General features: G+C 43.0%; 1 protein-coding gene across 1 annotated transcript in view; it reads right to left on the bottom strand.

Annotated features, from left to right (window-relative positions):
• LOC311149867 (1-phosphatidylinositol 4,5-bisphosphate phosphodiesterase eta-2-like) overlaps window positions 1-9761 on the bottom strand; it is an 87956-nt gene extending 78195 nt beyond the window's left edge. The window contains exon 1 of the mRNA XM_084187107.1: window positions 9690-9761. The gene's annotated coding sequence lies outside the window, so the exon portion shown is untranslated. The remainder of the gene's footprint in view (window positions 1-9689) is intronic.
• Between the last annotated feature and the right edge of the window lie 14364 nt (window positions 9762-24125).

Below are 24125 nucleotides of genomic sequence, written 5' to 3' on the forward strand. Positions count from 1 at the left end.
AATCTCCCTCGATCTGGGGCTCCACGCAAGATCTCACCCCGTGGGGTCAAAATGATCACAAGAACGGTGAGCAAAAATCCCAGAACCACACGGGGGGACCTAGTGAATGACCTGCAGAGAGCTGGGACCAAAGTAACAAAGCCTACCATCAGTAACACACTACGCCGCCAGGGACTCAAATCCTGCAGTGCCAGACGTGTCCCCCTGCTTAAGCCAGTACATGTCCAGGCCCGTCTGAAGTTTGCTAGAGTGCATTTGGATGATCCAGAAGAGGATTGGGAGAATGTCATATGGTCAGATGAAACCAAAATATAACTTTTTGGTAAAAACTCAACTCGTCGTGTTTGGAGGACAAAGAATGCTGAGTTGCATCCAAAGAACACCATACCTACTGTGAAGCTTGGGGGTGGAAACATCATGCTTTGGGGCTGTTTTTCTGCAAAGGGACCAGGACGACTGATCCGTGTAAAGGAAAGAATGAATGGGGCCATGTATCGTGAGATTTTGAGTGAAAACCTCCTTCCATCAGCAAGGGCATTGAAGATGAAACGTGGCTGGGTCTTTCAGCATGACAATGATCCCAAACACACCGCCCGGGCAACGAAGGAGTGGCTTCGTAAGAAGCATTTAAAGGTCCTGGAGTGGCCTAGCCAGTGTCCAGATCTCAACCCCATAGAAAATCTTTGGAGGGAGTTGAAAGTCCGTGTTGCCCAGCGACAGCCCCAAAACATCACTGCTCTAGAGGAGATCTGCATGGAGGAATGGGCCAAAATACCAGCAACAGTGTGTGAAAACCTTGTGAAGACTTACAGAAAACGTTTGACCTGTGTCATTGCCAACAAAGGGTAGTTGATGTGTACCTATGATGAAAATTACAGGCCTCTCTCATCTTTCTAAGTGGGAGAACTTGCACAATTGGTGGCTGACTAAATACTTTTTTCCCCCACTGTATATCATTTGAAAGAGCATAAATGTAAGATTAAATGTAAGCCTTCACAACTTTCCTAGGTCCATCCTACACACAAAATAATGTATAACTTAAACTTAGAAAAATAACGGAAATATAAAAATGAATGTTTCCTCCAAAGACAACCAAACTAATTTTAAACTCTGCTATTCTTTCTCTTTAGCCACTAGATCAATAAAGTGTCAGGCATAACACCACCAAATATTTTCATGATTGGATGAATAATGCAGATTTTACAGCAATTAAGTGGATAGTGTGCATTTCGCAATTCTGGGTGTTGTTGGCTAGCTTCCTTTTTAGTAGCGAAGCTAGCTAACATTGATATTCAAGACGGCATGTGTATGTGATAACAGGGATGTTTTATACTGTTAGATAGCTTGAATCAGTGGGATTTCAATGATGTGAAGATGATATGGCTACGTATTTAAATAAATTGTGGAAGTTCATTTTACTTTCAGTTCGATTTTTTATTAGAGCCTTGAATGTGTACAGTGTAACTGGCTACACATGGAGCCTCTGACTGTAGTGCCAACAACAACAAGCTACACGCGTGAAACTTGTCTAGGCAATACGGTATGTATTTTTATGGGGCGCATGTCATAAAAACTACATTCAAAAGTTTGTTGTTTTATTTCAGTACGAATGCCAAATGTCATGGTATATCATTCTGTGTAGCAATGTCACATAGATCATTTTATTTAATTGAGACAAAGCCTTTTCATTGTTAAAATAGACTCTCCTTCTCCACTCGCGCGTCATCAGGAAAATGATGTTTACAGGGGTGGAATCCCAAAATAAATGTATAAAATGTTATATCAATTTTTTAAACGTATTTAGCTAGTTGTGCAATACATTTTATAGATGAAAGGATAAGTAGCATATTGTTTTTAAATGTGTGCATGCTTTTCCCCTCTGACAAAACAACAGGGGGTTTGACAGATATCAAAACTCTTCCGTGAAGGACTCTGGTAGGATACACATGACTATCCTCGATGAAAGGTGGCAATTGAGGAGGGATGGACACCCTTCCGTTCGCCTACTAACGACTTGACACTTTCCTCGATCCCTCTACCACTTATCGGTTTCCGGGTCAAGGAGGAGGACAGAGAGAGGACAGAGGACGGTCTTTTGCCCAAATGAGAATCTCCCTAGGTGTTCTGACGCATGCTTGTGTGTCTGTATTGTCCCAGTCTGTCTGCTGCCAGTGAAAAACCCAGTCTCTAATGTTTATTCATTGCATTCCCTTGAAAAGACGTGTTGAGGGAGTCGCTGTACATGGATAATACATTGTAAATATTGTCCACCAGAGAAAATAGAGCCGATGCATACTGTAACTGTAATCTAGCTCGTTCCAAATAGGCCTGGACATACTGTAGCAATGCTCAGCCCAACAACAACAAGATCAGTAAAACACGCCGGGCTATGCAAACAGTCCATCTCATTTGTGTTCATATTATTCTCAGGCTGTTTAAGCAATTTAAATAGACCACCCATCACCCACCCATTGACTTGAATTGGAATGCCTATTCAAGTAATTATATTTCTATGGCTTGGGCATAGATTTATTGTGGCATAGAGACACAGTACTTTATTTATGTATTTACAGTGGGGTCCGAAAATATTGACACCCTTTATAAAGATGAGCAAAAATGACTGTATCAAATAAATAATTCAAATACTGAGCTATATTGTATGCAAAGGAAAAAGGGAAATTATATTATCTTATACAATTGCTCAGAGAAATAAATTTTGTTTAACAATGAATACTTTTTTTCCTCAAAAAAGGTACACTCTTAGAAAGAATTGTGGAATCTAGAATCTAAAAGCGTTCTTCGGCTGTCCCCATAGGAGAACCCTTTGAAGAACCATTTTTGGTTCCAGGTAGATCCCTTTTGGGTTCCATGTAGGACCCTTTCCACAGAGGGTTCTACATGGAACCCAAAATAATTTTACGTGGAACCAAAAGGGGTTCTCCCTGGAACCAAAAAGGGTCCTCCTATGGGGACAGCCGAATAACCATTTTGGAACCCTTTTTTCTAAGAAACACACATCAAAGTCCACAAAGAAATGGTTAATTGACCACAAAATCAACATCTGGACTTGAACCCCATTGAAAACCTTTGGTTTGAATTGAAGAGTGTCCTTATCCTCGCAAGGGGAGGGTGCTGGAGTATTGAAAACAAGGGATCCAATCATTTTGACCCCTATCTTTTTGAATTACTTGTTAAACAAAATCGATTTCTATGAGCAATTGTATTAGTATATAATAATATATGTATATTTTGGCATACAATGTAGCTCAGTATTTGTATGATTTATTTTGTATCCCCCCGTCCCTAAACAGTGCCAACAACTAAACTGTCCGCCTGCCTCTTCAGCTCCGGTGAAGACCAACATCTGCTACAGAACCATCACAGCCCCCTAGAAGCGCAACACTACATCACTGACTGCATCTATCCCTTATACCTTCATCTTAGCTCTTCATATTCCATGACACGGACAGACAGCTACTCCAGGAATCTACTCGACAGTGTGTGTGTGTGTGTGGGAGGGGTTATAAGTTGACAGGCCCCTACAGAGGGACTAAATGATTTCACCACAATGACAAGAGACAAAATCTAATCTAATCTAGTCTAACGAAATTCTGTTTAAAGTGGGCCACGTGCTGATTGCACTGTGCGGAACAGCAGACAAAAAGAGAAGAGGGGAAAAGGAGGGGAAAGAAAGGGGAGACAAAAGGAGGTAAATGGGAGAGATGATGCCTTCAAAGAGTTATGATATGAAATGATGGATATCTGCGGTCTAAACTGGGGGAGATGGAATGTGTGAACTAATGGGTTGTTGGGTCATCTACAGTCTACTATAAAGTGTACAGAACACCACATCATTCTACAGGGTTGGGATCACTTCAGTTCAATTCCTGTTCATTAACTTGGACATGACATTTCTCCATAGGAATGCAATTCGATTGTATTCAATACATTTGACTGGAATTTAGATGACCCCAACCCTGATATTCTAGAATGGAAAAATAAATACTGCAAGGCTACTCACAGCCCATGAAGCCCGACCAATCAAAGGACAATCAATTAGGCACCAGTCTAGTGCATTTGGGACTTCTCTCACCTTTGCCCTCTCTCGGAAGTTGCAGCTGTTTGAATTGCTGCTAATGGAGCAATTAGGGACCAACTCGTCAAACTGGGGTAGAAACTCATTGTAAAGAAGACTCAACTTCAAGTAATCTGTAGGAAACTCTTCACAATATAACTACACTGCACAGAATAACTGGTATGTGTCCTAAGAAGAAAGTAGAGAAGGAAAATAAAAAGTGTTTCAGCTGTGTGTGTGTAATGCAGTGTTTCTCCATCAATTCCCCTTGGGATCACACAGGTAGGTCTACGTTTTTGTTTTAGCCCCGCAGCACCAACACACCTGATTCCACTGATCAAGGGCTCAATGATTCAGGTTGGTAGAACAAAAATGTGCACCCCTTAAGAAAATTGTCCCTCAGGAAAGGACTGAGAATGGTGTAATGAACAAAGGTTGGGCATGGCGTGAGACACTCCTTCTTAGTGATAACAGGCAGACACAGCATGGCAGAGAAATACTGCAGTAGTACTGTAGCAAAGACTTCTTCTAACAGCCGGAGGGAAATCTCAATGTCTGCCCAGAGACTGGCCACTTCAAACTAACTCTTTACTATTGGGTCCAGAGCCGTTGCCACGGAAACATGCTCAGGGTTTTACAGTATGGGGAGATGTAAATAAAAAAGAAGGACAGTCCAGCAGGATAAAATAGTAATAGAAATACAGTCTTGTATGTCATTACTGTGCTTGATTAGCCTACTGTATACGGATGCCAGTCATGGGAGATATGACCAACAACAAAATTACATTTGGGAGCTACTGAAAATAAATACAGAAATGATCATGGTATTACCCTGGGCATGTCAACAATGTCACCCTAAATTCACACTTATGTTACTTTTCCTGTAACTGATTGCAATTACGAGAGAACATCAGAATCACTTGTGTGTAACAAGGTGTCAGCTAATAAGGAAAACAATCAAATCTCTGAGAGGGAGAAATCACTTTGGGCCAAAAAGGTCTGATTGAAACACACTAAAGTGGTTTGCTTGTTTGTTTGAGTACAAGCTACTGGAATTCAACAAACGTAATGAATGATAAGGATCAGACCAAAAAAAATGCTCGCTTGAAAACAAATCAAAGTAATTACATTGGCCGTCAACAATTACCCAGACAAAATTCCCAACTCAGTCCATCTCCTAATTGTTTGTGATGACTCTCAACATGATTATAGTAAAACACATTACCCCATGACCTTGATTCGTAACTACACTCGTCAGACTTCTACCCATCGTGTGAGGGCTTTACGGCTATTTACATGGTTAAAATAGAAGCCAGACGACAGGTGATGGACACATTTTCTGCCAGGAGGCAGCTGAAGATGAGGCAGAGGTAAGTTGGTGTCAACCTTAATGCTGTTAAAGAAGCGGCGGCAGTGCCGGGTGTAACCACAGTGATGGCGTGACCTGGTCATCCGGCGCCCCAGTGCAGTCTGGGTGGAAGAAGTGGGCCAGGAGAGCCGAAAAGGGCGGAGTCACGTTGTCCTTCGCTCACTCGGTCAGAGCACTAGGCTAAGCTTTAGGGGATTGTCTGGAGTCCATATGTCACACACCCACACAAGCGTGCACACACATACAGTGGGGAAAAAAAGTATTTAGTCAGCCACCAATTGTGCAAGTTCTCCCACTTAAAAAGATGAGAGAGGCCTGTAATTTTCATCATAGGTACACGTCAACTATGACAGACAAAATGAGAGAAAAAAAATCCAGAAAATCACATTGTAGGATTTTTAATGAATTTATTTGCAAATTATGGTGGAAAATAAGTATTTGGTCAATAACAAAAGTTTCTCAATACTTTGTTATATACCCTTTGTTGGCAATGACACAGGTCAAACGTTTTCTGTAAGTCTTCACAAGGTTTTAACACACTGTTGCTGGTATTTTGGCCCATTCCTCCATGCAGATCTCCTCTAGAGCAGTGATGTTTTGGGGCTGTCGCTGGGCAACACAGACTTTCAACTCCCTCCAAAGATTTTCTATGGGGTTGAGATCTGGAGACTGGCTAGGCCACTCCAGGACCTTGAAATGCTTCTTACGAAGCCACTCCTTCGTTGCCCGGGCGGTGTGTTTGGGATCATTGTCATGCTGAAAGACCCAGCCACGTTTCATCTTCAATGCCCTTGCTGATGGAAGGAGGTTTTCACTCAAAATCTCACGATACATGGCCCCATTCATTCTTTCCTTTACACGGATCAGTCGTCCTGGTCCCTTTGCAGAAAAACAGCCCCAAAGCATGATGTTTTCACCCCCATGCTTCACAGTAGGTATGGTGTTCTTTGGATGCAACTCAGCATTCTTTGTCCTCCAAACACGACGAGTTGAGTTTTTACCAAAAAGTTCTATTTTGGTTTCATCTGACCATATGACATTTTCCCAATCCTCTTCTGGATGCACTCTAGCAAACTTCAGACGGGCCTGGACATGTACTGGCTTAAGCAGAGGGACACGTCTAGCACTGCAGGATTTGAGTCCCTGGCGGCGTAATGTGTTACTGATGGTAGGCTTTATTACTTTGGTCCCAGCTCTCTGCAGGTCATTCACTAGGTCCCCCCGTGTGGTTCTGGGATTTTTGCTCACCGTTCTTGTGATCATTTTGACCCCACAGGGTGAGATCTTGCATGGAGCCCCAGATCGAGGGAGATTATCAGTGGTCTTGTATGTCTTCCATTTCCTAATAATTGCTCCCACAGTTGATTTCTTCAAACCAAGCTGCTTACCTATTGCAGATTCAGTCTTCCCAGCCTGGTGCAGGTCTACAATTTTGTTTCTGGTGTCCTTTGACAGCTCTTTGGTCTTGGCCATAGTGGAGTTTGGAGTGTGACTGTTTGAGGTTGTGGACAGGTGTCTTTTATACTGATAACAAGTTCAAACAGGTGCCATTAATACAGGTAACGAGTGGAGGACAGAGGACCCTCTTAAAGAAGAAGTTACAGGTCTGTGAGAGCCAGAAATCTTGCTTCTTTGTAGGTGACCAAATACTTATTTTCCACCATAATTTGCAAATAAATTCATAAAAAATCCTACAATGTGATTTTCTGGATTTTTTTTCCTCAATTTGTCTGTCATAGTTGACGTGTACCTATGATGAAAATTACAGGCCTCTCTCATCTTTTTAAGTGGGAGAACTTGCACAATTGGTGGCTGACTAAATACTTTTTTTCCCCACTGTACAACAAACACACATACACACCTATACACAGGTGTTTCTGTGGCGCATGTGTCTATGTCACTGATGTAAAAAGCAGCAGACCAATAATGAGGTCATAGGACAAGTCGTTCCACCACAGTCCCACTGACCCACTCCAGTCGTCTGGTAGAACAGTACCTAGTACCATGTCTCACCAGAGCTCCATAACAAATGTAATGTTCCCACAACACATCCACAATCTAGACACACACACGCACGCACATAAATACAGACATGCATGACCAAGTTCCCATTCCGTTTCAACAACAAATGTACTCCAGAACACTAGTTATTGTAGTGGTCAATCTTTAACCTAGTCTAAATGCCATCCATCCATCCATCCTTACCCATGTCTCCCAGCCACCACTTGGAGAAGGACACATTTCTGCTGCCAATACAGAAGAACTCTTCCACCAGGCAGGATAGGGAGGCCTGCTGCTGGCTCTTACACACAACACTCTCCCCCTCTTTCTTCTTCTCTTTCACCTTCTCGCCCCTGTGGATGGGGGCCTGGTCTGTGGTAAGGCATGGATCCTGGGCAGCCTCCGCGGTCCGCATCAGTGCAGAGGACACGGGAAAGGACATGGGAAAGAGGCCACTTGTCATCACTGACTCGCTCATGTCTAAAGAATTGTGGGTGCACGTCGACCGGTTCCCCGTTTGCTTCTCTCAATTGCGAAAACGAGATTGGATGCCCCGGCTACGTTCGCTCAGGTAGAGTTAGGTCTGTTTTCCCTCTGGCTGGCAAAGCCAATGCAAGCACAACATGGACATCTTAACGATTGACAGCGGTCAATGGGGGAATTGTTTTTGTTTCGAATTGGAAGGATGCTTCTCTTGTCTTTGGTAGAGCTGATTAGTGTACAGCTACTGTTTCCTTGTTAGACTGCTGAGAGTTAGCAATCACAATATCTGCTGATGGCTCCTTTCCAAAGCATTCTTCCATATCTAGCCTTTTCAGTAGGCAGTTCTCTCAGTGTGAGAGCGAGAGAAAAAAAATCCTCCTCTCCAAATGATGTCAACAGTTAGTCAATAATCTGGAGCTAGTCACCACAGCAAACAACCTTCTCTTCTTCTCTTCTCTCAGCTCCCCTTCTCTTCTCGTCAATATCCCTCCATCTCAGACAACAAGGTGCGCCTGCATCTTTGAGCACTGAGACTCCGCTTGTGCCATTATCTTTCCTTTCCCTTCTTTCTTCAGCTAGAATTCAAAAGGCTCTCAGTGTCAGTCGGAAAGCGTAAATCCTTCGGAATCTCTAATCCAGGTCGGGGGGATTTGCTTAACGTGTGGCGAGAAAGAGAGAGAGAATGGGGGAGAGACACAGAGAGAGAGAAACGCACTGAGAATGAGCCAGGCACCCTAATAAAGATGTAACAAGTCTTGTTTTTCCTTCGCACCAATTAAAAAGTATTTTTCATGCCTGAAAGTATCTCCTGTGCTGCTACCAGAGGGAATCAAAATGACGACACACACACAAGTCTGCGCACACAGACTCGCTTTCCCCGGCTGAGGGGAAAGTTCTTTGAGAGACCTCAATCTCCAGTTACGTTCCATTGAGGGGAAAAATGATCTCCCTCTCTATTCTGACCACCTGTATAATCTGGGTCCGGTTTGAATACATACAAACACTCAATTTTGGCTAATTTAATGGCCTGCTGATATTGGTGTACGAAGATATGATTAGCTACTAGTGTGTCTTTAGCAGAGGTGCATATAAAATGACTTAAGCACTGCAAAATCAAGTGGGAGGGTGAAAGAGGGGGTGCAAAGCCTTAAATCTGACAAGGCAAACACTGCAGTAATGTCACACCTTCCACTGTAAAAATAGAGACAGAGTTGGAATCCTATTCCATTGTTATATAATAAATCCCACAGTCCTTATTAGTAAGAATTAAGAAACAGAAGACAAGTTGAGTATTGAAGTGTTGTTTTGTATTCAAAACGCCTCCGTTAAATCCTCAACTAGCAGTCCAATGCAATTTTAATTTGGGTGGTTACAAGTGGGGGAAAAACGTGGTCTCTGCTGGCAGAGATCTGCCTTGGTTCATGCCAGTCAGTGACAGAGCTTCAGCCATTTAAAGATTATGAAATGTAATAGCTTATGACACACACACATTAACATCTCATCCTACAAGGGGAATTGAGGACATGTTCTCATGCATTCGCTCTAGATATAGCAGCAACATTGTCCTATGTGGCTAAGCCATTCCCTTGCCATGTATGAGTCAAAATAAAATTTATTTATCTGAAATATCACTTTCACAAATCTCAACAATGTAAAAAGAACAGAAAACCTGGTACTACCATGGGCCAGAATAGCCTCTGCGAACATGTAGGCTCACTTTTTGTCAGATTGTTGAATAAACTTCATTTGAACGTACTTTACCTGTTGTCCGCTGATTTTGTCCTTGTGTAGGAGGTAATCTGAGCCAAAATATACACAGAGTAGTGTCATTAACCCGACTTTCAGTACGCTGGTCTGTATGTCGGTTTATATTTTCAGTGCGGATGCACTTTGCACGCGACTTGCACAATATGTTAACAATGCCCGAGTATAACCGAAGCACAGACCAAACATTGTCCCACGCAATCAGCTGGAAATCATTCGGTTACATTCGGCTATTGTTTACATATTGTGCATCAGGAGATGGAAAATACAGGCAACAGAACTTACCGGCGTCGCAAAAAGTCGGGTAAACAACACTTTCCTGTGGTTACCCTATCTGCACTTCCTCCCACTAAAAGGACCAACAGCACAGACAACCGGTAAAGCACGTTTAAATATGTGATTAGTTTCAGGAAACTAGGTGTATGGCACATGTCACTACTTCACAGGAGAGCCATTTGAACGAGCATGCTTCTGTCTATAACATGGGTAACTAACATTACGTGTATGATCTGTGTAGTAATATTATTTGTGTCTCAAAAATCCATTTGCATTGCTAGTTATAGCCTAATGTTAGCTAGCTAGCTAACATTGAACCTAGTTGGTTAGCTTTAGCTACCTGCAGATTCATAGCTATGACTATCAGTTTGAATTGCTAGTAGTATGGGTTGGGATTAATGCCGCGTTCAGAACAACTGGGAACTCGGAAAGCTCCGACATCCGACTTCAGTGCATTCAAAACAACTGGGAACTCAGAAGAAAACGGGCTCCGACTGGGAAAAATCGTTTTGAACAGCCATCCAACTCGGGAACTCTGGCATCTTTCTAGAGCCCATACTTTCCGACCTGAACATCACTGACATCATGATTTGACCTAGTATTTTTCCAAGTTCCCAGTTGTCTTCAAACACCATTAGGTTAATTGTTTAGCAAGTCTCTGAATGTCCTTCAGTGGCCCAGCCAGAGCCCGGACTTGAACCTGATCTAACATCTCTGGAGAGACCTGAAAATAGCTGTGCAGCAACGCTCCCCATTCAACCTGACATAGCTTGAGAGGATCTGCAGAGAAAAATGGGAGAAGCTCCCCAAATATAGGTGTGTCAAGGTTGTAGCATCATAACCAAGAAGCCTCGAGGCTGTAATCGCTGCCAAAGGTGCTTCAACAAAGTACTGAGTAAAGGGTCTGAATACTTATGTAAATGTGATATTTTGTATTTTAATTTTTTATATATAAACCTGTTTTTGCTTTGTCATTATGGGGTATTGTGTGTAGATTGATGAGGGAAAAAAACTATTGAATCAATTTTAGAATAAGGCTGTAACGTAAGAAAATGGGTCTGAATACTTTCCGAATGCACTGTAGGCCAAGGACTAGATAAAGTGTATTTTTGCTACTACTTTCACCACTTTTAGTCTTGAAATATTTGGTTGTTTGCTACAATACCTTACTCACTCTGTTTAGCACATGGCCTCACATGTGAATCCTTAAAGAGAAGGGTGGGGCTAAGGCTTAAGAGGGTGTGAATGATGATGAATGGGTAGGTGTACCAAAACATTCAAGGGCCATTTTCTCAAAAGTGGGGTTACAAGTTTATCAACTTTTGAAGCATAATTATTTTCCCATTATTCCTCAACTGCAGTATATGATATACCATTTTCTAGCTCTCAGTCTCTACTTTTATCTGTTTGACCTATAATTAGCTTAGACTGCAACTGGATTCTGACTGGTAATTTGGGCTGATACAGAGATCCAATCAGCCCTGGATCTCTGTATCAGCCCAATGTCCCATCAGAAACCAGTTGCGGTCAAAGCTAACCTGCAGGCATGTGTTTTGGAGAGTTATATAAAATAATAATGTATATCTCTAGATAGACCACAGCTCTTGGCCTGTTAGCAGTGTAAACTGCCTTTGAAGTATGACTCAACTTGGAGTAGTGCAACATATGATGAGTCATCTTCTGTGACAATCTGAGGGTTCGCCTGTTTCCCAAACAAATTTTGTCGAAGCAGCACTTTAAAATAGAATTGGATGAAAACAAACAAAAACAAAAACATGAAAAAAAATGATTTATAAATTGCATGAACTAACTCATCTTGCCCCTTTGGTCGCATTCGACGCGTTTGTTTCACGGAACTGTCTGCACATTTTATCCAATTTACTGAAAATAGGTGGTATCCAATTTAAGGTCATGTTTTTTTTCCTTGGACCAAGTCGCACAAATACGAACTTTCAAAAGCTTATCATTGAAGTATCATTGAGGGTCTGGTTCTTGGCAACTTGAACACTTCGACATAACAAAGAGTTATGTCTCTCAAGTCAAGTGAATTGAAAATGCATAGTGCAGACACCATCACAGATTAGGAGTGGCAAACTAGTAACTGTAGAGAAAAAACATTCCCAATTGGAGAGTAAGAGCTGCAACTAAGAGTGTAAGTTATTACTCATCCAGCAACAACGTATTATATCAAGTGCAATACAACGTTTGTAAAACGGAAACATTATGGCAAACAACGCAACACTACTTCATGTGGGGGGAAAAGCGCTCGCTGTTTTCAATCAGGTGACGATCAAAACACCTGATGCATCCTTTGCAATACACAACAGAGCTAGGCCCACATGTGTGTTGTTCAACATTGTTGTATTCCTATGCTGTTGCTGGACCCGAAAATGTATAGAAAGGTGAATTATACTTTGTGAATTTATTAAAACAGTAAATAACACCCAACACAAACTGAAAATGTCTCATGGTGTGTTTCACTATCGCTTACAGAAAATACACTCCATAGCAGACATAACTGTCACGTAATCATATTCAGGAGATAAGAGACGTGTGTAGTGAACAGAACAAAAAAGAGCTCCTGTAATTTATCCTGAAAGATGAAGGCAGAGTGGATGCTTCATTGACCCTCGCTCTGAAACTTCGGGAAACCTCCCCGCAGGCCCCTTGGGAATGGAGTGGCCTACTAGCAACCACCTCTAAAAGTGAAATCTCTCACTGTGCTTTTACACCATTTCATAATTTGGTTATCATGGGAAAGAATACATGTGATCTATGGTCTCCCAACCACCATTTTGCAAATAGGTCATGTAATAAGTCAACCACTTATCTTTCATATGATTGATTAACCTAAGCTATGTCACACTTACCCCTTTCACCCACTAATGGTCACTAAACTGTTTAGGGAACATTAAGGCTGCATTATGCTATAGTATTGTATAGACACACTCACAGCCTGGATGGACTATAGTAGGCCTGACCTAATTGGGCATTTCAGCACCACGGCTAGCACAACAGCAGTATCCAGCTTGCACACACAATACTAGCTTCAGCATGTGTTCCAAGAACCTTAGAACAGCTTCCTCTCCATGCTTCTTTTTGAAAAGACAGATCGTCTTCTGGAACCAGATCGTAACATGAATTGATGGGTTACAGCATTTTTTGTTCTAGCCCAGCACTACCACATCCGATTCAACGCGTCAAATCACCATCAACCTTGATTCATTGGATCAGGCGTGTTATTGCTGGACTAGATCAAAAATGTGCCCAGGAGGGCTTCTCTGATTGAGAAACACTGACGTCAGCATCAGCTGTTCCAGAAGAGGCTCCTGATGCACCAACTACAGACTCTCTTTGTGACCTCAACACACTCGCTCGCTGTTATATATCTTTCGATTACACAAGGTCGCGAGTGCCGCCCAAAACAAACAAAAGAGGCGCACCAGGTGACTAGAGAGGGGAAATTTTAAGACAGAGGAGTTTAAACTGCCGCAATAGACGTGTATCCCCCGATATCGAGTCGGTTGGACTTGGCAAGGCGGTGCAGAGAATGACAGTGAGATATCAATGAGTCGTATACAACCCAGCCTGTCAATATAATTATTGTGATGTTGTATTGTTTAAATTAACCCTCCCGTTGTCCAAGGGTCAAAATGACCCCCCACTGTGTTGAACCAACTTTATTTAATTTTTATATTTTTTGGATCATTTGTGAGAAAGAGGCAGTGATACTTTCTTTAACGTCTCACTGCCTCCTTCTCACAAATGATCCCAAAAATATAAAAATTAAATAAAGTTGGTTCAACACAGTGGCGGGTCATTTTGACCCTAGGACAACGGGAGGGTTAAAACAGTGGTGTTATAGCTGTAGGCTGCATTCTTCCATTTGTGGTTGTATTTATTATTGCAAAGCACATAGCAAGTTCAGGTAGTCCCTCCCTGTTTCAGTCCGTTTTATTCCGTTTGGTGCCTAATGAATATGACCCTGGTTAGGATGCAACATGTCTTTAAAAACAGACTGTGGTTTATTTTACTGTACCTGAATAGGCTACACTATGCAAAAAATACATGTTATTCAGTGGGATCATACATTTAATGTGTTAAACTATGTGGACAGATTGATATGTGAATGGATTTGTTCCTCGTTAAAAGTAGGGATGAAATGAGAACCCAGGTCCCTTTCTCTTTCTCTCTGTCTCTCTCTGTCTCTCTCTCTCTCTCTCTATACTATAGCGTAATCTAAAGCATGATGTAGCAATGCATCTGCCTGTTGACGATTCAATCTATCAATGTTTTAATTGTATCTGTCCCGCCTCACAAATGAATAGCCTCCCTCTCTGTCTCTCTGTCTCCCTTTTTGTGTTTCTATCAGGAATTCTGTCAGGAGATTGGATGTCATTTTCATATACAATCTTAGCACAAATTGCCCACAAGTTTGTCCCCTCCCTCCCTCCCTCCATCCACACTACCGGCTGCAGATTAGGATTTGGGTACTTCTGGAGAAATCCACTGGGCCAAATTGCATTAGGTAAAGACTTGAAGGGACGCTCTTACCCACAGAGTGGAAGAAAATACATATCAGAATCTTGTTTGATTATTGTATGAATTAATCATTATCAGATTTATTGGCCTGACACACATGTAAAGAAATGCCTGCCAGGTGTTTTGAACACTATGGGAGATCACTTGAGCCGCCCCTTCTCCTTCTTCTTCCCTCTAAGCCTACCTCCTCCTGCAGATACCAGGGAGAAGCATATTGCCACTCAGCCAGCCTGCCTGGGAGAGCCGAGGTCAATCTCATATCATGCAGCGTAACAAGAAGTGGTGCAGTTATGGAATGCAACACTACCTTTAAACACTTTAAAAGGCTCTGGACAAATAGGAAAAACATGTGAAGTGAAATCACATTATTTTGACTCCAGTCGTTTTGACTCCACACATGCCAAATGAAAATGACTAGGTATAATAGATTGCTATCTGAGAGTGCAAAAACAACACAGAGTGTTTCTCAACCTCAGTGTCCCAGGGATATTTTAATGGAAGCCTTCCTCCAACTGTGTCGGTTTTAGCTGTTGTTCAAGGAAGATTACTTGCTGTTGAACAGTACAAAGAAGATTGGGAGAAACTGCACTAATTATTCTCTCATTTCTTTTTTATCCATTTACATTTTAGTCATTTAGCAGATGCTCTTATCCAGAGCAACTTACAGTTAGTGAGTGCATACATTTCATAATGGCCCCCCGTGGGAAATTAACCCACAACCCTGGTGTTGCAAACGCCATGCTCTACCAAATGAGCTACATCCCTGCCGGCCATTCCCTCCCCTACCCTGGGCCAATTGTGCACCGCCCCAGGGTCTCTAGTGGCACAGCTAGCACTGCGATGCAGTGGCTTAGACCACTGCGCCACTCGGGAGGCACTGACTTTATCCCCATCCTGTATTGGGAGTGTCCCATTGGTCATGGTTTGTAAGTGAGAATGACGTGTCAATTAACTTACTAACCATGGTTGTATTCATTAGGCACCAAACGGAAGAAAACAGACTGAAACAGGGAGGAACTACAACAGTTGTTTTCGTTTTACGTTGCAAAACATTTAAGTACGTTTTGCTAAAGTGTGCTCTAATGAATATGACCCTGGTAAAATTGGTAATTTAAGTGAAAAAAATATATATATTCCCACCGGATGGATCAAAGATCAGGGACTCAGAGCAGCAAGGGCACCGTGAACCCTTACGTAGGGTTACCATGCCAACGGAGAGCAGAGTTTTGTCTGCCAGATGGCATGGTGGCATAGAGGATATGGGAATATGGAACCCTGCTGCTTAGCTTTCCGGGGGGATGAGCTTGGTGTGTGTGTGTGTGTGTGTGTGTGTGTGTGTGTGTGTGTGCGCGTTTGGGGATTCAGGGGTTCAGGGGATTCTGTCTTGGCTAATCTGCGGTATTGACTGCCCAAACACCGCACCGCACCACACAATCTCACCTCAAAATACGGCTCCAATCCTGTGGCTCCTGTCAATCTAGTTAAACTGGACCTGGTTGAACTGTGTTTAAACCTATGCAGAGGATATAGAACAGCTCAGTACCATGAACGGTTTCTAAAGTAACCACACCACAAAGTCTTTAAACACTAAGAAAAAGCTATGTCGGGACTCTTCTGTAGTGGATTTGAATTAAAACGTGCTGTGCATGCACTTGCACTTTTTGGAAACTGGGGTATGGGAGATTTTACTTGTTCACTTAATACACATTCTCACCTTCCATGCCACAGTCTTGAAGGCGTACCAGCTGGTAAAATGTTAACTATACTGTCATCACAGAGGAGAGCGTGGAAATACAGGATTGGAATGATGATGTGTCAATCTTGCTATGTGGCGCTGCGGGGCATCAAATCACAATGCATGTTTGATGATAAAGCTTACATTTGGAGATAACACCCAACTTGCCTGCTGTCTGGCTGAGACAATTAGCATGGAAAATGTGATGACAATAATGATTTATTTCTACAAAGCAGACACTGTCATTCAAAGGAGGTCAATACCCTTGTTATTGAGATTGAATGAAATATAAATTCAAGAAAGGATCTTTGCTGACTAAGTTGTTCTAGCCGATACTGTAAACCAGACCTTCCAAAGCAAACAAATGCTTAATAATTTAGATATCTGTGTCTTGGACTGAGATCCAATGGTTTACTCAACTTTGATCTAGAGAAGGGACATGAACCCACAGACACCTGTGCTGGTCAAACAGGGTAGGTCCTGTCCCTCTCCCTCACTGGGCGCGAACTCGCAACCTTCAGTTCCCAACAACACTTCACACTCACAATAATATAATATAATATGCCATTTAGCAGACGCTTTTATCCAAAGCGACTTACAGTCATGCGTGCATACATTTTTGTGTATGGGTGGTCCCGGGGATCGAACCCACTACCCTGGCGTTACAAGCGCCGTGCTCTACCAGCTGAGCTACAGAGGACACAAAGTTGGGTGATTTATCGCTGAGCCATGGCTGTTGTAGGGCAAGGGAAACAACTACTTTTAGGTCTCAGAGCGGGTGACGTCACTTGCAAAATGGACGCTACTAGCGCACACACAGCTAACTAGTTAGTGAATCCACCTCGGCTATATTTACCCTCTTTTCACCTCCTCCTCTCTGCAGAAACCCCAGCAGTCAGGCAGAGCCCAACTGTGTTATCTGAGTCAAGTAGCACCACTGTAACAGAGTAGGTCTTGTCCCTTATTGGGCGCGAACAGGGACCTTCTGTTCCCAACAACAACAAAAAGCTCCAGTATTCCCCAGTCCCCGAGTCCATTTTCCTGTACATTTCCTCTTACATGTCCTCATGGCAGCCTCTCTCTTTTTCTCTGTCTCTGTCTTTCTCTCTCTCTCCGTCTCTGACTCTGTCTGTGTGTCTCGCTGTCTCTCTATTTCTCTCTCTCTTAGTTCCCAGAGTTCTCAGCTCACGGGAGGCATTTATCATGCTCACACGCCATAAAAGTGGCGGGTGGCCCAATGATAAACAGCTTCCATCACTCGATGCGACACGGTACAATAACAGGCCCCCCGTCAGAGACAAACATAAAGCCGTCCACATCAGCCATGTTAGCATCATCAAACTTAATCTCTCTGCAACTATAAATCTCTCTGAAAACTTGTCAGAAGAAGAACAATTGGAAAGTGTCTATTATTGTTGTTGTCCTATATGAGCTCCTGAGAGAGCATTATGTGAAGCAGTTCAGCGAAAGCGACTAGTTTCTGTCACTGTACACCGTGTTGTGCTAGAGGTTGGGAATGAAGAGTCAATCGTCTGTGCTCTGTCTATGCGTCGTCTGAACGTTCTCATCCAGCCAGGAGCTCCAGTAATGATTTGCTTTGTCAATTCCAGTTTGCTGATCCCTTAATCAATTTGCTGTTCTTTATGAGCAGGAGCTGCCGTGGAAGATGCAGTTCCCTAATGGAGAAATAACTGTTTCCAGATAAGTGGCTCAAAGTGATTCATGACTTAATCTCTAGAGGAAATGAATGGGATATCCACGAGTGACGACAGTAAAGTCAAGATGAACAAACTTGCGGCTTCGCCATTCTCTTTATTATTTATCAGGCACAGACAAGTGACTATGGGTTGTCTGATGCATCTTTGGCTTAACCAACAGAAAGTCGGTGCTTTGTCAGTGGCTTTCTGAAACGGACATAAACACATGGCATTCTGGGATAACACTGTGCCGGAATATACCGTGTCCAACTAAATACTTATTTCTGAAATACTCTGCTGTCTGATATATTCTGCTCTCTGAAATACTCTGTTTTCTGATTTGACTAAATACTCTGCGTTCTGATGCATCGGAGCACAGTGGATCCAAACCGGGAAACATTAGCTTTGCTTGGCTTTGCATCCCACCAGAGGATTAGCAAGGTAGACTGACCAGGGAGCTCAACACTACAAGAAATCCATGCAGGCGATTAGGAAAGCCCACAGTGCCGTTCAAACATCCATACAAGACCGCACAAATACACTCTCCAGTGGTTTCCTATAACCTCTATTGAGTTCACTCAAACAAACAAACACAGACACCTACACACCACTTGTTCTTGTGTGAGTATTGACCACAGACAAGTGTTCATCCCTGTGCACCAGTGGCTAGAACCAGAGGTCCTGATTGAGCGCACGTGGGTGGCCTGTAAGAACCCCTGGTTATTAGCGAGATAAGGTGCGTGGCAAGGACTCCTACACATCATCACCAGCATCATCATTAAATCTATTAGTATGAAAATCTATAGCCAGCAGCAAATCCCCAGCACGGCGCCCAGAATAGTCTCATTGAATGTTGCTGAAGGACTGTACTGTATGAGGCTGGTAAAGGGCAATTCCACGATAACAAAGTGATGCTGAGACTCCGATTTTTCACTTGAATGTTGGCAAAGTTAAACAAACCATACAACTCTCTGCTCAAGGACTCCTTTTAAAAATGTCCACTGAAAATCTTGCAAAAACATATTTACTTGAAGCTCACACACACACACACACACACACACACACACACACACACACACCCAGCACAGCGCCCAGGAAGTACTGAATGAGGTTGGTAAACAACAGCACTAGGACCAATCAGTTACAGATAAATGAAGAAGAGCTGTGCAGGTTCATTCTGAATGTTTACATTGTACCAGAGTAGTTAAAACATGCAAAATGGACACACTCTGCAAACTGTTCTTGTCATGGTCATTGTCATTGGATATTAACACAAAACCACACCTGTTGGTAGTTAGAATTCTGAGGGAACCCGTACTGTAGTTATCCTGTATACCTAATGATTGAATTGGGGCCTAGGTCTTTGTGTTCACGTTTCGAGATACACTACATGAGTATGTGGACACCTGCTCATCAAACATCTCATTCCAAAATCATGGGCATTAATATGGAGTTGGTCTCCCCTTTGCTGCTATAACAGCCTCCACTCTTCTGGGAAGGCTTTCCACTAGATGTTGGGCGATTAGGCCTGGCTCACAGTCGGCGTTCCAATTCATCCCAAAGGTGTTCAATGGGGTTAGGGCTCTGTGCAGGCCAGACAAGTTCTTCTACACCGATCTAGACAAACCATTTATGTAAGGATCTCGCTTTGTGCACGAGGCCATTGTCATGCTGAAACAGGAAAGACCTTACCCAAACGGTTGCCACAAAGTTGGAAGCACAGAATCGTCTAGAATGTCATTGTATGCTGTAGCGTTAAGATTTCCCTTCACTCGAACTAAGGGGCCTAGCCCGAACAATGAAAAACAGCCCCAGACCATTATTCCTCCTCCACCAAACTTTACAGTTGGCACTATGCATTCGGGAAGATAGCGTTCTCCTGGCATCCGCCAAACCCAGATTGGTCCGTCAGACTGCCAGATGGTGAAGCGTGATTCATCACTCCAGAGAACGAGTTTCAACTGCTCCAGAGTCCAATGGCGGCGAGCTTTACACCCCTCCAGCCGACGCTTGGCATTGCGCATGGCGATCGACCATGGAAACCCATTTCATGAAGTTCCCGATGAACAGTTCTTGTGCTGATGTTGCTTCAAAAGGTAGTTTGGAACTCGGTAGTGAGTGTTGCAACCGAGGACAGACGATTTTTACGCGCTACGCGCTTCAGCACTCGCCGGTCCCGTTCTGTGAGCTTGTGTGGCCCACCACTTTGCAGCTGAGCCGTTGTTGCTCCTAGACGTTTCCACTTTACAATAACAGCACTTACAGTTGACCGGGGAAACTCTAGCAGGGCAGAAATTTGCCGAATTGACTTGTTGGAAAGGTGGCATCCCATGACAGTGCCACGTTGGAAGTCACTGAGCTCTTCAGTAATGCCGTTCTACTGCCAATGTTTGTCTATGGAGATTGCATGGCTGTGTGCTCGATTTTATACACCTGTCAGCAACGGGTGTGGCTGAAATAGCAAAATCCACTAATTTGAAGGGGTGTCCAGATACTTTTGTATATATAGTGTATATCTTGATCATTTGGATAAGCTCCGACAGAGTGCTCTACTAGGGTTAAGTTAAGGGTAAGTTCTAAAGCCTGAGCAGGAGACAAACTGACTCATTAAAAACATTCTCTGAACATAATATAAATGTTCTCTTCAGTTGATCCAATAAGTCATTGGGTTCAACAAGCATCATCCTGCCTCTGAAAATGTCACTGGGCTCTCGGCTAAGCAAGGTTCAATAATAGCTTGTTGCTTTTCTGTCGTCCCTCTCACATTATCCATCTCCGTCTCACATCATCCAGTCCCCAGTGCTCTTGTGACCTATCCAAAGTGTTATGTAAAGCTGCCGAGATGCCTGGTACTCCGCTGTGACATTCTTCTCACATAGCTTCTAATGAAACACTGGGGTGAGGGCTTAGTGAGCTTTTCCACCCAGGAATCAACTTGCGACCCAGGCTGCTTGCCGATGCGCAGCCGAAGTGTTGCTAGTACCGTAGCTTAGCATCTTATCCCTCTAATTTTTCTACAGGAATTTAGAAATGTTCTGTGAAATCGATATTGTGTTTTTCACCAGACAATGCAGTAAAATGTTTGTGTTTGTGTGTGTGTGTGTGTGTGTGTGCCAAGTCTTCCAAGCACAAAACAATTGACCTCATCCATTGACACATTTTACATTTACGTCATTTAGCAGATGCTCTTATCCAGAGCGACTTACAATTAGTGAGTGCATACAGTTTCATACTGGTCCCCCGTGGGAATCGAATCCACAACCCTGGCGTTGCAAGCGCCATGCTCTACCAACTGAGCTACATGGGACTACAGGTCACATAAGGCTTCCTGAGCAAGTGGGAATAGCTAACAAGAGACACAACAAATGTCCTTAGAAACCACTCTATTCCTGGCAACAACAGAAAACAAGACGTAACGCCACGAGATAAGACACTTATCGGCAAGGCCTTTGTGGGGGACCACACAGCAGAGCTTGACTCGACCTAATGTGACATTTTCACAATGCCTATATGCAGCTCACACACATACACACACTCACATTCCTTCTCTGGGCTTCAAGTCTTAATTGTCTAGCAAGAGTTGCATGTATGTCACGCTAAGGCATCCAACGACGAGGGACTTTCATGACGTTTCTATCTTAAGAAGTAGATATGTGATTAACTGGGAGTCTTTCCAAACACAATGTCTTTTTTGAAGCTAGCAATTATAATTGAAAGAGACACATTCCCCCCCAAAATATACATATTTGACAACATCTGAATTTTGCCTAAAACACACATACAGTGGGGAGAACAAGTATTTGATACACAGCCAATTTTGCAGGTTTTCCTACTTACAAAGCATGTAGAGGTCTGTCATTTTTATCATAGGTACACTTCAACTGTGAGAGACGGAATCTAAAACAAAAATCCAGAAAATCACATTGTATGATTTTAAAGTAATTAATTTGCATTTTATTGCATGACATAAGTATTTGATACATCAGAAAAGCAGAACTTAATATTTGGTACAGAAACCTTTGTTTGCAATTACAGAGATCATACGTTTCCTGTAGGTCTTGACCAGGTTTGCACACACTGCAGCAGGGATTTTGGCCCACTCCTCCATACAGACCTTCTCCAGATCCTTCAGGTTTCGGGGCTGTCGCTGGGCAATACGGACTTTCAGCTACCTCCAAAGATTTTCTATTGGGTTCAGTTCTGGAGACTGGCTAGGCCACACCAGGACCTTGAGATGCTTCTTACGGAGCCACTCCTGGCTGTGTGTTTCGGGTCGTTGTCATGCTGGAAGACCCAGCCACGATCCATCTTTAATGCTCTTACTGAGGGAAGGAGGTTGTTGGTCAAGATCTCGCAATACATGGCCCCATCCATCCTCCCCTCAATACGGTGCAGTCGTCCTGTCCCCTTTGCAGAAAAGCATCCCCAAAGAATGATGTTTCCACCTCCATGCTTCACATTGGGATGGTGTTCTTGGGGTTGTATTCATCCTTCTTCTTCCTCCAAACACGGCGAGTGGAGTTTAGACCAAAAAGCTCTATTTTTGTCTCATCAGACCACATGACCTTCTCTCATTCCTCCTCTGGATCATCCAGATGGTCATTGCCAAACTTCAGACGGGCCTGGACATGCGCTGGCTTGAGCAGGGGGACCTTGCGTGCGCTGCAGGATTTTAATCCATGACGGCGTAGTGTGTTACTAATGGTTTTCTTTGAGAATGTGGTCCCAGCTCTCTTCAGGTCATTGACCAGGTCCTGCCGTGTAGTTCTGGGCTGATCCCTCACCTTCCTCATGATCATTGATGCCCCACGAGGTGAGATTTTGCATGGAGCCCCAGACCGAGGGTGATTGACCGTCATCTTGAACTTCCATTTTCTAATAATTGCGCCAACAGTTGTTGCCTTCTCACCAAGCTGCTTGCCTATTGTCCTGTAGCCCATCCCAGCCTTGTGCAGGTCTACAATTTTATCCCTGATGTCCTTACACAGCTCTCTGGTCTTGGCCATTGTGGAGAGGTTGGAGTCTGTTTGATTGAGTGTGTGGACAGGTGTCTTTTATACAGGTAACGAGTTCAAACAGGTGCAGTTAATACAGGTAATGAATGGAGAACAGGAGGGCTTCTTAAAGAAAAACTAACAGGTCTGTGAGAGCCAGAATTCATACTGCTTGGTAGGTGATCAAATACTTATGTCATGCAATAAAACGCAAATTAATTACTTAAAAATCATACAATGTGATTTTCTGGATTTTTGTTTTAGATTACATCTCTCACAGTTGAAGTGTACCTATGATAAAAATTACAGACCTCTACATGCTTTGTAAGTAGGAAAACCTGCAAAATCGGCAGTGTATCAAATACTTGTTCTCCCCACTGTATATGGTTCTTCGTTGCAAGGGTTCAAGTGTTCAATGAAGAATTTGATCTCATGTACAGAACGGTTCTGTTGTCGTGTGTTTTCAATAGAAGGTGCTCCTGTCAAAAAAAAAGAACGCTACTGTAACTGCCAAACAAAATGACACTCGGCACAAAAAAGAGGGTGCATCTCCCAGGGGGTTGCTAGTTATGACTATTGACTCTTCCTATTTGTTCAAATGGATTTGACATACATTACAGGAAAACCTACTGTAGCCTATATGTTAAAAACCATACAGTGGTATTTAGTATACCACTATCAGTTGTCTGCTTGGTGCATCTTTTTTCTTTTACTCACTTGCTGAGAATCCATTCACCAATCTTGATCAGAAATGGTTTTGGTTTTTACTAGACGTTATCCAATGAAATGAGTCCTTTCCATAGGCCAGCCTTATCTTATTGCTGTCGAAAAACGATCTACCTCAGTGTCTGTTCCTAGTATTCAATTCATATTTCATCACAACGCGTTCAGTCAAATTCACAATGGGTTCCTTTCGATAATTTGGAGCTTGCGTAAGGATGGGTCTCTATGTGGTGATCCAGGATAAAAGTGTGCCTCACCTCAATGTCTGCTGCAAAGAGAGGACTGGGGAGGAAGAGAGTGAGTGAGTGAGTGAGTGAGTGAGTGAGTGAGTGAGTGAGTGAGTGAGTGAGTGAGTGAGTGAGTGAGTGAGTGAGTGAGTGAGTGAGAGAGAGAGAGAGAGAGAGAGAGAGAGAGAGAGAGAGAGAGAGAGAGAGAGAGAGAGAGAGAGAGAGAGAGAGAGAGAGAA

This window comes from Coregonus lavaretus (genome assembly GCF_964263955.1).
Source record: "Coregonus lavaretus genome assembly, chromosome: 22".
Lineage (NCBI taxonomy): Eukaryota > Metazoa > Chordata > Actinopteri > Salmoniformes > Salmonidae > Coregonus > Coregonus lavaretus.